This window comes from Procambarus clarkii, chromosome 73 (genome assembly GCF_040958095.1).
Source record: "Procambarus clarkii isolate CNS0578487 chromosome 73, FALCON_Pclarkii_2.0, whole genome shotgun sequence".
NCBI classification, from domain to species: Eukaryota; Metazoa; Arthropoda; class Malacostraca; order Decapoda; family Cambaridae; genus Procambarus; species Procambarus clarkii.
In genome coordinates this window covers 11,531,657-11,549,186 of record NC_091222.1, presented here as the reverse complement: position 1 = coordinate 11,549,186, position 17,530 = coordinate 11,531,657, and the positions used below count along the sequence as shown (strand labels likewise).

At 41.9% G+C, this 17,530-nt stretch overlaps 1 long non-coding RNA gene across 1 annotated transcript in view; it reads right to left on the bottom strand.

Annotated features, from left to right (window-relative positions):
* Positions 1–13,703, bottom strand: part of LOC138356582 (uncharacterized) — a 15,408-nt gene extending 1,705 nt beyond the window's left edge. The window contains exons 1-2 of the long non-coding RNA XR_011224539.1: positions 13,506–13,703; positions 12,706–12,812 (exon numbers count right to left, since the gene is read on the bottom strand). This is a non-coding gene — a long non-coding RNA (uncharacterized lncRNA). The remainder of the gene's footprint in view (positions 1–12,705; positions 12,813–13,505) is intronic.
* Between the last annotated feature and the right edge of the window lie 3,827 nt (positions 13,704–17,530).

Genomic DNA, 17,530 nt, shown 5'->3' with positions numbered 1-17,530 from the left:
ACATACACACACACACATTATTGGAAAAAATAATTAAAACTAAATGGGTAGAACACCTGGAGAGAAATGATATAATTTCAGACAGACAGTATGGTTTTCGATTTGGAAGATCCTGTGTATTGTATTTACTCAGTTTCTATGATCGAGCAACAGATATATTACAGGAAAGAGATGGTTGGGTTGACTGCATCTATCTGGACCTAAAAAAGGCATTCGACAGAGTTCCACATAGAGAGGTTGTTCTGGAAACTGGAAAATATTGGAGGGGTGACAGGTAAGCTTCTAACATGGATGAAAAATTTTCTGATTGATAGAAAAATGAGGGCAGTAATCAGAGGCAATGTATCGGACTGGAGAAATGTCACAAGTGGAGTACCACAGGGTTCAGTTCTTGCACCAGTGATGTTTATTGTCTACATAAATGATCTACCAGTTGGTATACAGAATTACATGAACATGTTTGCTGATGATGCTAAGATAATAGGAAGGATAAGAAATTTAGATGATTTTCATGCCCTTCAAGAAAACCTGGATAAAATAAGTATATGGAGCACCACTTGGCAAATGGAATTTAATGTTAATAAATGCCATGTTATGGAATGTGGAACAGGAGAACATAGACCCCACACAACCTATACATTATGTGAGAAATCTTTAAAGAATTCTGATAAAGAAAGAGATCTAGGGGTGGTTCTAGATAGAAAACTATCACCTGAGGACCACATAAAGAATATTGTGCGAGGAGCCTATGCTACGCTTTCTAACTTTAGAATTGCGTTTAAATACATGGATGGTGATATACTAAAGAAATTGTTCATGACTTTTGTTACGCCAAAGCTAGAATATGCAGCTGTTGTGTGGTGCCCAACAACAGAAGTTGGCCCATATCTTAAGAAGCACATCAACAAACTGGAAAAGGTGCAAAGACATGCTACTAAGTGGCTCCCAGAACTGAAGGGCAAGGGCTACGAGGAGAGGCTAGAGGCATTAAATATGCCAAAACTAAAAGACAGAAGAAAGAGGTGATATGATCACTACATACAAAATAGTAACAGGAATTGATAAAATCGACAGGGAAGATTTCCTGAGACCTGGAACTTCAAGAACAGGAGGTCATAGATTGAAACTAGCTTAACACAGATGCTAGTCGTACCTAGTAGCCAGAACTCACTTCTCAGCCTACTATTCAAGGCCCAATTTGCCTAATAAGCCAAGTTTTCCTGAATTAATATATTTACTATAATTTTTTTCTTATGAAATGATAAAGCCACCCTTTTCTCTATGTATGTGGTCAATTTCTTTTTATTGGAGTTAAAATTAACGTAGATATATGGCCGAACCTAACCAACCCTACCTAACCTAACCTAACCTATATTAATAGGTAAGGTTAGGTTAGGTAGCCAAAAAAAGCTAGGTTAGGTTAGGTTAGGTAGGTTAGGTAGACGAAAAAACATTAATTCATGAAAACTTGGCTTATTAGGCAAATCGGGCCTTGAATAGTAGGCTGAGAAGTGCGTTCTGGCAATTAGGTACGACATATATATATATATATATATATATATATATATATATATATATATATATATATATATATATATATATATATGTGTCGTACCTAGTAGCCAGAACGCAATTCTGAGCCTAATATGCAAGGCCCGATTTGCCTAATAAGCCAAGTTTTCATGAATTAATATATTTTCTCTAATTTTTTTCTTATGAAATGATAAATCTACCCATTTCATTATGTATGAGGTCAATTTTTTTTTTATTGGAGTTAAAATTAACGAAGATAAATGACCGAACCTAACCAACCCTACCTAACCTAACCTAACCTATCTTCGTAGGTTAGGTTAGGTTAGGTAGCCGAAAAAGTTAGGTTAGGTTAGGTTAGATAGGTTAGGTAGTCGAAAAAATATTAATTCATGAAAACTTGGCTTATTACGCAAATCGGACCTTGTATAGTAGGCAGAGAAGTGCGTTCTGGATACTAGGTACGACATATATATATATATATATATATATATATATATATATATATATATATATATATACATATATATATATATATATATATATATATGTCGTACCTAGTAGCCAGAACGCACTTTTCAGCCTACTATGCAAGGCCCGATTTGCCTAATAAGCCAAGTTTTCATGAATTAATATATTTTCTCTATTTTTTTTCTTATGAAATGATAAAGCTATCCATTTCATTATGTATGAGGTCAATTCTTTTTTTATTGGAGTTAAAATTAATATAGATATAGACCGATAATATAGATAATATAGACCGAACCTAACCAACCGTACCTAACCTATCTTTATAGGTTAGGTTAGGTAGCTGAAAATGTTAGGTTAGGTATTTGAAAAAAACATTAATTCATGAAAACTTGGCTCATTAGGCAAATCGGGCCTTGCATAGTAGGCTGAGATGTGCGTTCTGGCTACTAGGTATGATACATTATATATATATATATATATATATATATATATATATATATATATATATATAACTGAAAACTCACACCCCAAAAGTGACTCGAACCCATACTCCCAGAAGCAACGCATCTGGTATGTACAAGACGCCTTAATCCACTTGACCATCACGACCGGACAAAATGAGGTGATAGCCGAGGCTATTTGAACCACCCCACCGCCGGCACTCGGATAGTTATCTTGGGCATAGCATTTTACCAAATCACCTCATTCTTTGGGGCAACACGTGAGGAACACAAATGCGAACAAGCCTGAATGGTCCCCAGGACATATGCAACTGAAAACTCACACCCCAGAAGTGACTCGAACCCATACTCCCAGAAGCAACGCATCTGGTATGTACAAGACGCCTTAATCCACTTGACCATCACGACCGGACAAAATGAGGTGATAGCCGAGGCTATTTGAACCACCCCACCGCCGGCACTCGGATAGTTATCTTGGGCATAGCATTTTACCAAATCACCTCATTCTTTGGGGCAACACATGAGGAACACAAATGCGAACAAGCCTGAATGGTCCCCAGGACATATGCAACTGAAAACTCACACCCCAGAAGTGACTCGAACCCATACTCCCAGAAGCAACGCATCTGGTATGTACAAGACGCCTTAATCCACTTGACCATCACGACCGGACAAAATGAGGTGATAGCCGAGGCTATTTGAACCACCCCACCGCCGGCACTCGGATAGTTATCTTGGGCATAGCATTTTACCAAATCACCTCATTCTTTGGGGCAACACGTGAGGAACACAAATGCGAACAAGCCTGAATGGTCCCCAGGACATATGCAACTGAAAACTCACACCCCAGAAGTGACTCGAACCCATACTCCCAGAAGCAACGCATCTGGTATGTACAAGACGCCTTAATCCACTTGACCATCACGACCGGACAAAATGAGGTGATAGCCGAGGCTATTTGAACCACCCCACCGCCGGCACTCGGATAGTTATCTTGGGCATAGCATTTTACCAAATCACCTCATTCTTTGGGGCAACACGTGAGGAACACAAATGCGAACAAGCCTGAATGGTCCCCAGGACATATGCAACTGAAAACTCACACCCCAGAAGTGACTCGAACCCATACTCCCAGAAGCAACGCATCTGGTATGTACAAGACGCCTTAATCCACTTGACCATCACGACCGGACAAAATGAGGTGATAGCCGAGGCTATTTGAACCACCCCACCGCCGGCACTCGGATAGTTATCTTGGGCATAGCATTTTACCAAATCACCTCATTCTTTGGGGCAACACGTGAGGAACACAAATGCGAACAAGCCTGAATGGTCCCCAGGACATATGCAACTGAAAACTCACACCCCAGAAGTGACTCGAACCCATACTCCCAGAAGCAACGCATCTGGTATGTACAAGACGCCTTAATCCACTTGACCATCACGACCGGACAAAATGAGGTGATAGCCGAGGCTATTTGAACCACCCCACCGCCGGCACTCGGATAGTTATCTTGGGCATAGCATTTTACCAAATCACCTCATTCTTTGGGGCAACACGTGAGGAACACAAATGCGAACAAGCCTGAATGGTCCCCAGGACATATGCAACTGAAAACTCACACCCCAGAAGTGACTCGAACCCATACTCCCAGAAGCAACGCATCTGGTATGTACAAGACGCCTTAATCCACTTGACCATCACGACCGGACAAAATGAGGTGATAGCCGAGGCTATTTGAACCACCCCACCGCCGGCACTCGGATAGTTATCTTGGGCATAGCATTTTACCAAATCACCTCATTCTTTGGGGCAACACGTGAGGAACACAAATGCGAACAAGCCTGAATGGTCCCCAGGACATATGCAACTGAAAACTCACACCCCAGAAGTGACTCGAACCCATACTCCCAGAAGCAACGCATCTGGTATGTACAAGACGCCTTAATCCACTTGACCATCACGACCGGACAAAATGAGGTGATAGCCGAGGCTATTTGAACCACCCCACCGCCGGCACTCGGATAGTTATCTTGGGCATAGCATTTTACCAAATCACCTCATTCTTTGGGGCAACACGTGAGGAACACAAATGCGAACAAGCCTGAATGGTCCCCAGGACATATGCAACTGAAAACTCACACCCCAGAAGTGACTCGAACCCATACTCCCAGAAGCAACGCATCTGGTATGTACAAGACGCCTTAATCCACTTGACCATCACGACCGGACAAAATGAGGTGATAGCCGAGGCTATTTGAACCACCCCACCGCCGGCACTCGGATAGTTATCTTGGGCATAGCATTTTACCAAATCACCTCATTCTTTGGGGCAACACGTGAGGAACACAAATGCGAACAAGCCTGAATGGTCCCCAGGACATATGCAACTGAAAACTCACACCCCAGAAGTGACTCGAACCCATACTCCCAGAAGCAACGCATCTGGTATGTACAAGACGCCTTAATCCACTTGACCATCACGACCGGACAAAATGAGGTGATAGCCGAGGCTATTTGAACCACCCCACCGCCGGCACTCGGATAGTTATCTTGGGCATAGCATTTTACCAAATCACCTCATTCTTTGGGGCAACACGTGAGGAACACAAATGCGAACAAGCCTGAATGGTCCCCAGGACATATGCAACTGAAAACTCACACCCCAGAAGTGACTCGAACCCATACTCCCAGAAGCAACGCATCTGGTATGTACAAGACGCCTTAATCCACTTGACCATCACGACCGGACAAAATGAGGTGATAGCCGAGGCTATTTGAACCACCCCACCGCCGGCACTCGGATAGTTATCTTGGGCATAGCATTTTACCAAATCACCTCATTCTTTGGGGCAACACGTGAGGAACACAAATGCGAACAAGCCTGAATGGTCCCCAGGACATATGCAACTGAAAACTCACACCCCAGAAGTGACTCGAACCCATACTCCCAGAAGCAACGCATCTGGTATGTACAAGACGCCTTAATCCACTTGACCATCACGACCGGACAAAATGAGGTGATAGCCGAGGCTATTTGAACCACCCCACCGCCGGCACTCGGATAGTTATCTTGGGCATAGCATTTTACCAAATCACCTCATTCTTTGGGGCAACACGTGAGGAACAAATGCGAACAAGCCTGAATGGTCCCCAGGACATATGCAACTGAAAACTCACACCCCAGAAGTGACTCGAACCCATACTCCCAGAAGCAACGCATCTGGTATGTACAAGACGCCTTAATCCACTTGACCATCACGACCGGACAAAATGAGGTGATAGCCGAGGCTATTTGAACCACCCCACCGCCGGCACTCGGATAGTTATCTTGGGCATAGCATTTTACCAAATCACCTCATTCTTTGGGGCAACACGTGAGGAACACAAATGCGAACAAGCCTGAATGGTCCCCAGGACATATGCAACTGAAAACTCACACCCCAGAAGTGACTCGAACCCATACTCCCAGAAGCAACGCATCTGGTATGTACAAGACGCCTTAATCCACTTGACCATCACGACCGGACAAAATGAGGTGATAGCCGAGGCTATTTGAACCACCCCACCGCCGGCACTCGGATAGTTATCTTGGGCATAGCATTTTACCAAATCACCTCATTCTTTGGGGCAACACGTGAGGAACACAAATGCGAACAAGCCTGAATGGTCCCCAGGACATATGCAACTGAAAACTCACACCCCAGAAGTGACTCGAACCCATACTCCCAGAAGCAACGCATCTGGTATGTACAAGACGCCTTAATCCACTTGACCATCACGACCGGACAAAATGAGGTGATAGCCGAGGCTATTTGAACCACCCCACCGCCGGCACTCGGATAGTTATCTTGGGCATAGCATTTTACCAAATCACCTCATTCTTTGAGGCTTCAAATAGCCTCGGCTATCACCTCATTTTGTCCGGTCGTGATGGTCAAGTGGATTAAGGCGTCTTGTACATACCAGATGCGTTGCTTCTGGGAGTATGGGTTCGAGTCACTTCTGGGGTGTGAGTTTTCAGTTGCATATGTCCTGGGGACCATTCAGGCTTGTTCGCATTTGTGTTCCTCACGTGTTGCCCCAAAGAATGAGGTGATTTGGTAAAATGCTATGCCCAAGATAACTATCCGAGTGCCGGCGGTGGGGTGGTTCAAATAGCCTCGGCTATCACCTCATTTTGTCCGGTCGTGATGGTCAAGTGGATTAAGGCGTCTTGTACATACCAGATGCGTTGCTTCTGGGAGTATGGGTTCGAGTCACTTCTGGGGTGTGAGTTTTCAGTTGCATATGTCCTGGGGACCATTCAGGCTTGTTCGCATTTGTGTTCCTCACGTGTTGCCCCAAAGAATGAGGTGATTTGGTAAAATGCTATGCCCAAGATAACTATCCGAGTGCCGGCGGTGGGGTGGTTCAAATAGCCTCGGCTATCACCTCATTTTGTCCGGTCGTGATGGTCAAGTGGATTAAGGCGTCTTGTACATACCAGATGCGTTGCTTCTGGGAGTATGGGTTCGAGTCACTTCTGGGGTGTGAGTTTTCAGTTGCATATGTTCTGGGGACCATTCAGGCTTGTTCGCATTTGTGTTCCTCACGTGTTGCCCCAAAGAATGAGGTGATTTGGTAAAATGCTATGCCCAAGATAACTATCCGAGTGCCGGCGGTGGGGTGGTTCAAATAGCCTCGGCTATCACCTCATTTTGTCCGGTCGTGATGGTCAAGTGGATTAAGGCGTCTTGTACATACCAGATGCGTTGCTTCTGGGAGTATGGGTTCGAGTCACTTCTGGGGTGTGAGTTTTCAGTTGCATATGTCCTGGGGACCATTCAGGCTTGTTCGCATTTGTGTTCCTCACATGTTGCCCCAAAGAATGAGGTGATTTGGTAAAATGCTATGCCCAAGATAACTATCCGAGTGCCGGCGGTGGGGTGGTTCAAATAGCCTCGGCTATCACCTCATTTTGTCCGGTCGTGATGGTCAAGTGGATTAAGGCGTCTTGTACATACCAGATGCGTTGCTTCTGGGAGTATGGGTTCGAGTCACTTCTGGGGTGTGAGTTTTCAGTTGCATATGTCCTGGGGACCATTCAGGCTTGTTCGCATTTGTGTTCCTCACGTGTTGCCCCAAAGAATGAGGTGATTTGGTAAAATGCTATGCCCAAGATAACTATCCGAGTGCCGGCGGTGGGGTGGTTCAAATAGCCTCGGCTATCACCTCATTTTGTCCGGTCGTGATGGTCAAGTGGATTAAGGCGTCTTGTACATACCAGATGCGTTGCTTCTGGGAGTATGGGTTCGAGTCACTTCTGGGGTGTGAGTTTTTAGTTGCATATGTCCTGGGGACCATTCAGGCTTGTTCGCATTTGTGTTCCTCACGTGTTGCCCCAAAGAATGAGGTGATTTGGTAAAATGCTATGCCCAAGATAACTATCCGAGTGCCGGCGGTGGGGTGGTTCAAATAGCCTCGGCTATCACCTCATTTTGTCCGGTCGTGATGGTCAAGTGGATTAAGGCGTCTTGTACATACCAGATGCGTTGCTTCTGGGAGTATGGGTTCGAGTCACTTCTGGGGTGTGAGTTTTCAGTTGCATATGTCCTGGGGACCATTCAGGCTTGTTCGCATTTGTGTTCCTCACGTGTTGCCCCAAAGAATGAGGTGATTTGGTAAAATGCTATGCCCAAGATAACTATCCGAGTGCCGGCGGTGGGGTGGTTCAAATAGCCTCGGCTATCACCTCATTTTGTCCGGTCGTGATGGTCAAGTGGATTAAGGCGTCTTGTACATACCAGATGCGTTGCTTCTGGGAGTATGGGTTCGAGTCACTTCTGGGGTGTGAGTTTTCAGTTGCATATGTCCTGGGGACCATTCAGGCTTGTTCGCATTTGTGTTCCTCACGTGTTGCCCCAAAGAATGAGGTGATTTGGTAAAATGCTATGCCCAAGATAACTATCCGAGTGCCGGCGGTGGGGTGGTTCAAATAGCCTCGGCTATCACCTCATTTTGTCCGGTCGTGATGGTCAAGTGGATTAAGGCGTCTTGTACATACCAGATGCGTTGCTTCTGGGAGTATGGGTTCGAGTCACTTCTGGGGTGTGAGTTTTCAGTTGCATATGTCCTGGGGACCATTCAGGCTTGTTCGCATTTGTGTTCCTCACGTGTTGCCCCAAAGAATGAGGTGATTTGGTAAAATGCTATGCCCAAGATAACTATCCGAGTGCCGGCGGTGGGGTGGTTCAAATAGCCTCGGCTATCACCTCATTTTGTCCGGTCGTGATGGTCAAGTGGATTAAGGCGTCTTGTACATACCAGATGCGTTGCTTCTGGGAGTATGGGTTCGAGTCACTTCTGGGGTGTGAGTTTTCAGTTGCATATGTCCTGGGGACCATTCAGGCTTGTTCGCATTTGTGTTCCTCACGTGTTGCCCCAAAGAATGAGGTGATTTGGTAAAATGCTATGCCCAAGATAACTATCCGAGTGCCGGCGGTGGGGTGGTTCAAATAGCCTCGGCTATCACCTCATTTTGTCCGGTCGTGATGGTCAAGTGGATTAAGGCGTCTTGTACATACCAGATGCGTTGCTTCTGGGAGTATGGGTTCGAGTCACTTCTGGGGTGTGAGTTTTCAGTTGCATATGTCCTGGGGACCATTCAGGCTTGTTCGCATTTGTGTTCCTCACGTGTTGCCCCAAAGAATGAGGTGATTTGGTAAAATGCTATGCCCAAGATAACTATCCGAGTGCCGGCGGTGGGGTGGTTCAAATAGCCTCGGCTATCACCTCATTTTGTCCGGTCGTGATGGTCAAGTGGATTAAGGCGTCTTGTACATACCAGATGCGTTGCTTCTGGGAGTATGGGTTCGAGTCACTTCTGGGGTGTGAGTTTTCAGTTGCATATGTCCTGGGGACCATTCAGGCTTGTTCGCATTTGTGTTCCTCACGTGTTGCCCCAAAGAATGAGGTGATTTGGTAAAATGCTATGCCCAAGATAACTATCCGAGTGCCGGCGGTGGGGTGGTTCAAATAGCCTCGGCTATCACCTCATTTTGTCCGGTCGTGATGGTCAAGTGGATTAAGGCGTCTTGTACATACCAGATGCGTTGCTTCTGGGAGTATGGGTTCGAGTCACTTCTGGGGTGTGAGTTTTCAGTTGCATATGTCCTGGGGACCATTCAGGCTTGTTCGCATTTGTGTTCCTCACGTGTTGCCCCAAAGAATGAGGTGATTTGGTAAAATGCTATGCCCAAGATAACTATCCGAGTGCCGGCGGTGGGGTGGTTCAAATAGCCTCGGCTATCACCTCATTTTGTCCGGTCGTGATGGTCAAGTGGATTAAGGCGTCTTGTACATACCAGATGCGTTGCTTCTGGGAGTATGGGTTCGAGTCACTTCTGGGGTGTGAGTTTTCAGTTGCATATGTCCTGGGGACCATTCAGGCTTGTTCGCATTTGTGTTCCTCACGTGTTGCCCCAAAGAATGAGGTGATTTGGTAAAATGCTATGCCCAAGATAACTATCCGAGTGCCGGCGGTGGGGTGGTTCAAATAGCCTCGGCTATCACCTCATTTTGTCCGGTCGTGATGGTCAAGTGGATTAAGGCGTCTTGTACATACCAGATGCGTTGCTTCTGGGAGTATGGGTTCGAGTCACTTCTGGGGTGTGAGTTTTCAGTTGCATATGTCCTGGGGACCATTCAGGCTTGTTCGCATATATATATATATATATATATATATATATATATATATATATATATAACTGAAAACTCACACCCCAGAAGTGACTCGAACCCATACTCCCAAGAGCAACGCAACTGGTATGTACAAGACGCCTTAATCCACTTGACCATCACGACCGGACATAATGAGGTGATAGCCGAGGCTATTTGAACCACCCCACCGCCGGCACTCGGATAGTAATCTTGGGCATAGCATTTTACCAAATCACCTCATTCTTTGGGGCACACGTGAGGAACACAAATGCGAACAAGCCTGAATGGTCCCCAGCACAATATGCAACTGAAAACTCACACCCCAGAAGTGACTCGAACCCATACTCCCAGGAGCAACGCAACTGGTATGTACAAGACGCCTTAATCCACTTGACCATCACGACCGGACATAATGAGGTGATAGCCGAGGCTATTTGAACCACCCCACCGCCGGCACTCGGATAGTAATCTTGGGCATAGCATTTTACCAAATCACCTCATTCTTTGGGGCACACGTGAGGAACACAAATGCGAACAAGCCTGAATGGTCCCCAGGGCAATATGCAACTGAAAACTCACACCCCAGAAGTGACTCGAACCCATACTCCCAGGAGCAACGCAATTGGTATGTACAAGACGCCTTAATCCACTTGACCATCACGACCGGACATAATGAGGTGATAGCCGAGGCTATTTGAACCACCCCACGGCCGGCACTTGGATAGTAGTCTTGGGCATAGCATTTTACCAAATCACCTCATTCTTTGGGGCACACGTGAGGAACACAAATGCGAACAAGCCTGAATGGTCCCCAGCACAATATGCAACTGAAAACTCACACCCCAGAAGTGACTCGAACCCATACTCCCAGGAGCAACGCAACTGGTATGAACAAGACGCCTTAATCCACTTGACCATCACGACCGGACATAATGAGGTGATAGCCGAGGCTATTTGAACCACCCCACTGCCGGCACTCGGATAGTAATCTTGGGCATAGCATTTTACCAAATCACCTCATTCTTTGGGGCACACGTGAGGAACACAAATGCGAATAAGCCTGAATGGTCCCCAGGACAATATGCAACTGAAAACTCACACCCCAGAAGTGACTCGAACCCATACTCCCAGGAGCAACGCAACTGGTATGTACAAGACGCCTTAATCCACTTGACCATCACAACCGGACATAATGAGGTGATAGCCGAGGCTATTTGAACCACCCCACCGCCGGCACTCGGATAGTAATCTTGGGCATAGCATTTTACCAAATCACCTCATTCTTTGGGGCACACGTGAGGAACACAAATGCGAACAAGCCTGAATGGTCCCCAGGACAATATGCAACTGAAAACTCACACCCCAGAAGTGACTCGAACCCATACTCCCAGGAGCAATGCAACTGTTATGTACAAGACGCCTTAATCCACTTGACCATCACGACCGGACATAATGAGGTGATAGCCGAGGCTATTTGAACCACCCCACCGCCGGCACTCGGATAGTAATCTTGGGCATAGCATTTTACCAAATCACCTCATTCTTTGGGGCACACGTGAGGAACACAAATGCGAACAAGCCTGAATGGTCCCCAGGACAATATGCAACTGAAAACTCACACCCCAGAAGTGACTCGAACCCATACTCCCAAGAGCAATGCAACTGTTATGTACAAGACGCCTTAATCCACTTGACCATCACGACCGGACATAATGAGGTGATAGCCGAGGCTATTTGAACCACCCCACCGCCGGCACTCGGATAGTAATCTTGGGCATAGCATTTTACCAAATCACCTCATTCTTTAGGGCACACGTGAGGAACACAAATGCGAACAAGCCTGAATGGTCCCCAGGACAATATGCAACTGAAAACTCACACCCCAGAAGTGACTCGAACCCATACTCCTAGGAGCAACGCAACTGGTATGTACAAGACGCCTTAATCCACTTGACCATCACGACCAGACATAATGAGGTGATAGCCGAGGCTATTTGAACCACCCCACCGCCGGCACTCGGATAGTAATCTTGGGCATAGCGTTTTACCAAATCACCTCATTCTTTGGGGCACACGTGAGGAACACAAATGCGAACAAGCCTGAATGGTCCCCAGGACAATATGCAACTGAAAACTCACACCCCAGAAGTGACTCGAACCCATACTCCCAGGAGCAATGCAACTGTTATGTACAAGACGCCTTAATCCACATGACCATCACGACCGGACATAATGAGGTGATAGCCGAGGCTATCATTATGTCGTGATGGTCGAGGTGGTTCATTATGTCGTGATGGTCAAGTGGATTAAGGCGTCTTGTACATACCAGTTGCATTGCTCCTGGGAGTATGGGTTCGAGTCACTTCTGGGGTGTGAGTTTTCAGTTGCATATTGTCCTGGGGACCATTCAGGCTTGTTCGCATATATATATATATATATATATATATATATATATATATATATATATATATATATATATATATATATATATATATATATCGGACAATTAGTAAAAAAAAAAAAAAAAATTCATTATTTTACCTTGCACCTAGATCCACCAGGCCTGTTTGGTGCATGTTTCAGTACTTCAGAAATCTGGAAGGTCACATCCTCCTCCTCAACTTGTGGATGTGCGTTGATAGATGATTCTGTAAAATTAAGTTATTTATATAATAATAAATTCAGTATAACAATAATATTCTGTAAAATTAAAAGTAATTTATACATCAATCAGATAAAACTCTCCAGAGATGGTGATACACAACATATAAAGGACAAGTTTCATAACAAAATATGCATTTAGGAATAAGGTTTTGTACATGTAGGTAGCACATGAGAAAATAAGTGGAAGGTGATCAAGTTTATATTAACATGTTAATGGCTTTGTTAAGGCTTTGCAAGAATGAAAAAATATTAATAATATAATATCACCTACCAATTAATTGTACATCATTTATAAGTCAATTATTTGCATTATTATTATTCAATACTAATGATATAAAAATGCATTTTGTAATCTACTATTTATGCAAGTATTAAGCACAGAATCATGAAATAAACTGCAAAATACTGTAATGGATAAAGCAATTAAGTTTACATTTTCCTATAGCTAAGTCAGTCAGTTCTATTAGCAGCAGAGAACAATTATGCCCAATCTCTATTAAATGAAACAATCTTAAGAGCAAGTGATAGAAATATAATCATTTATGCTTGGGAAAATATTATGGAATGGTTCCAAATATGAAAAATATTAAGTTTTTTTGGTTAAAATTTTTTAACTTAAAATTTAAATTTTTAAGTGAATTTTAAACTTTAAAAAAATTATTTAATTTTTTGGTTACTTAAAATAACATTATATAGTTCTTGTTTTTGTAGAAATGCCAATTTCTTCTTTTGCCCTTCCAGACTGTATAGTGACCACAGGCCGTTTGTTCATATCTTCATTATTCTTCGAACCGTGGTTGCACAATCAGACCCACGTACACTGGTTAAAAGCATCACCTAAAAGCAACAACAAAAATGTAGTACACTGACGAATTTTGAATATAAATATATATATAAATATATATATATATATATATATATATATATATATATATATATATATATATATATATATATATATATATATATATATATATATATATATATATATATATATATATATATATATATATATGCTATGTTGTATGCTACAACTTGGCTGATAATAAAGCCATTCACAACTGCAGGCCTAATAAAAAAAGGTGGCATAGCAATATCTTACAAAGATACCTTCATCTGCAATAGTGTCATTAGTAATAGAGACGACTATTGTGAATATACCTTTGCCAAGTTCTCCAGTAAATCCCTTAAATCCTCCTTGACTATAAGTGCCATCTAGTGATTTCCCAATACCAACATAGCTTCATTCTCAGATAACGTAGGAATCTTATCATAAATAACAATCTCAACAAAAATCAAACCAACTTAGGGGTTTGTAATGGTGAACAAAACATGCAGATACTTATATATAACCTGTGAATAGAGTGTAATAACAGCAAAACTATTTGTTTATTGTTTTTATGACCATAATAATTGAATCACTAATATGATTCACTAATATATAATCCTAATAATAATGACTAATATATAATCCATTGAGCATGCTGCATCTCTTTCAGTCTCTTTGCAATTTGAACAAGAGGGTTTTTAATTGATCGAACCATATTCTTAAAGTAAAGTAAATGAGATGTATTCCATATTTTGCAAAATATACGATGAAGGCACACAAACATTCATACCAAAACTGAAGGGCAGGATTTATGAGGAGACATTAGAGGCATTAAATATTCCAAAACTAGAAGACAGAAGGAAAAGAGGAGATATGATCACTACGTACAAAACAGTAACAGGAATTGATAAACTTGATAGGGAAGATTTCCCGAGACCTGGAATTTCAAGAACAAGAGGTTATAGATTTAAACGAACTAAACAAAGATGCCGAAGAAATGTAAGATAATTCACTTTTGCAAACAGAATGGTAAACGGTTGGAACAAGTTAGGTGAGAAGGTGGTGGAGGCCAAAACCGTCAAAAGTTTCAAAGCATTATATGACAAAGAGTGCTGGGAAAATGGGACACCACGAGTGTAGCTCTCATCCTGTAACTACACTTAGGATTTCCTTAAGTACATTCGTATTTCAATAATATATCTTCAGAAGGAATCATTCCTCCTGAAATAATTTACATTTACTTCATTCCTTCTGAACATGTATTATTTAAATATGAAAGTACTTAAGGAATTTCCTGTTTCAATTCTTCTTCCGTGGTCTGACACTCACATTTTTCACCACATGTTAATTTCCGTGATTTACACACACACACAAATTTATACACACACACACACATATAATATATTATATATATATTTATATACTGTATATATATAAATATATATATATATATATATATATATATATATTTTATTAAATATGACCGAAAAAGTAAGATTAATAATTCTAACACGAATTTTCTCAATCTTTCGTACATTATGCTTCACTGTTGGAGGTAAATCAAAAATCACTTCTCCAAAATTCATTTTTATTTTCAAATTCAAAATTCATGAATTTTGGAGAAGTGATTTTTGATTTACCTCCAACAGTGAAGCATAATGTACGAAAGATTGAGAAAATTCGTGTTAGAATTATTAATCTTACTTTTTCGGTCATATTTAATAAAATATGTCTACAGGAAAGACTGCTACCAAAATATACTAATATATATATATATGTCGTACCTAATAGCCAGAACGTACTTATCAGCCTACTATTCAAGGCCCGATTTGCATAATAAGCCAAGTTTTCATGAATTAATGTTTTTTCGACTACCTAACCTACCTAACCTAACCTAACCTAACTTTTTCTGCTACCTAACCGAACCTAACCTATGAAGATAGGATAGGTTAGGTTAGGTAGGGTTGGTTAGGTTCGGTCATATATCTACGTTAATTTTAACTCCATTAAAATAAATTGACCTCATACATAATGAAATGGGTAGCTTTATCATTTCGTAAGAAAAAAACTAGAGAAAACATATTAATTCATGAAAACTTGGCTTATTAGGCAAATCGGGCCTTGCATTGTAGGCTGATAAGTGCGTTCTGGCTACTAGGTACGACATATATATATATATATATATATATATATATGTCGTACCTAGTAGCCAGAACGCACTTCTCGGCCTACTATGCAAGGCCCGATTTGCCTAATAAGCCAAGTTTTCCTTTATTAATATATTTTCTCTAATTTTTTTCTTATGAAATGATAAAACTACCCATTTCATTACGTATGAGGTCAATTTTTTTTTTATTGGAGTTAAAATTAATGTAGATATACGACCGAACCTAACCAACCCTACCTAACCTAACCTAACCTATCCTTATAGGTTAGGTTAGGTTAGGTACATGAAAAAGTTAGGTTAGGTTAGGTTAGGTAGGTTAGGTAGTCGAAAAACAATTAATTCATGAAAACTTGGCTTATTAGGCAAATTGGGCCTTGCATAGTAGGCTGAGAAGTGCGTTCTGGCTACTATGTACGACATATATATATATATATATATATATATATATATATATATATATATATATATATATATATATATATATATATATATATATATATATATATAATATATATATATATATATATATATATATATGCATATAAATATATTATATATATACTGATAATTAGCTAAAAATATATTCAAGTAAATGTAAATTATTTTACGTTGCACCAAGATCCACCAAACTTGAATGGTGTGCATTTCAGTACTTCAGAAATCTGGAACGATCTGGAATCTCTTATCTGCAATGAAACAATACATATTATTGCACTTGCCACAATACCACACAAGAATCAGTACGCCTTACCACACAATCAGTACGACTGTTTTCAGCGAGCCACTGAACACACTGAAGATTGATAACCCAAATGAATTTTTCATGGATATGATACCAACATCAAATCATAAATCAGATGTGATCCTATCCCCACTGGATTTTGAAGAAGCCATAGACAGTATGCCTATGCACTCTGCACCAGGCCCTGACTCTTGGAACTCTATATTCATCAAGAACTGTAAAAAAAACGTTATCGCAGGCCCTTCACATTCTTTGGAGACAAAGCCAAGATACTGGCATTATCCCTGACATACTAAAAACAGCAGAGATAGCACCGCCCCATAAAGGAGGAAATAAGGCAGAGGCAAAAAACTACAGACCGATAGCACTAACATCGCACATCATAAAAATCTTTGAGAGAATGCTAAGAAGTAAGATCACAAAATACATGGAATCACAGCATCTCCATAACCCCAGACAACATGGTTTCAGAACAGGGCGCTCTTGCCTGTCACAGTTGCTGGACCACTCTGACATGGCACTAGATGCCATGGAAGACAAACAAAACGCTGATGTAATTTACACAGATTTCGCAAAAGCCTTTGACAAATGTGACCATTGTGTTATTGCACATAAAATGCGTTCAAAAGGAATTACCGGAAAAATAGGCAGATGGATATACAACTTCCTGACTAATAGAACCCAATGTGTAGTAGTCAACAAAATAAAATCTGGACCATCAACCGTAAAGAGCTCAGTCCCCAAGCGTACTGTGCTTGCTCCAATACTTTTTCTCATCCTCATATCGGACATAGACAAGGACACAACCTATAGTACTTGATCATCCTTTGCAGATGACACTAGAATCTTCACGAGAGTAGGCAACATAGAGGACACGGCAAACCTCCAATCAGATGTAAATCAGGTCTTTCTATGGGCTACAGAAAATAACATGGTGATTAACGAACATAAGTTTCAGCTCATG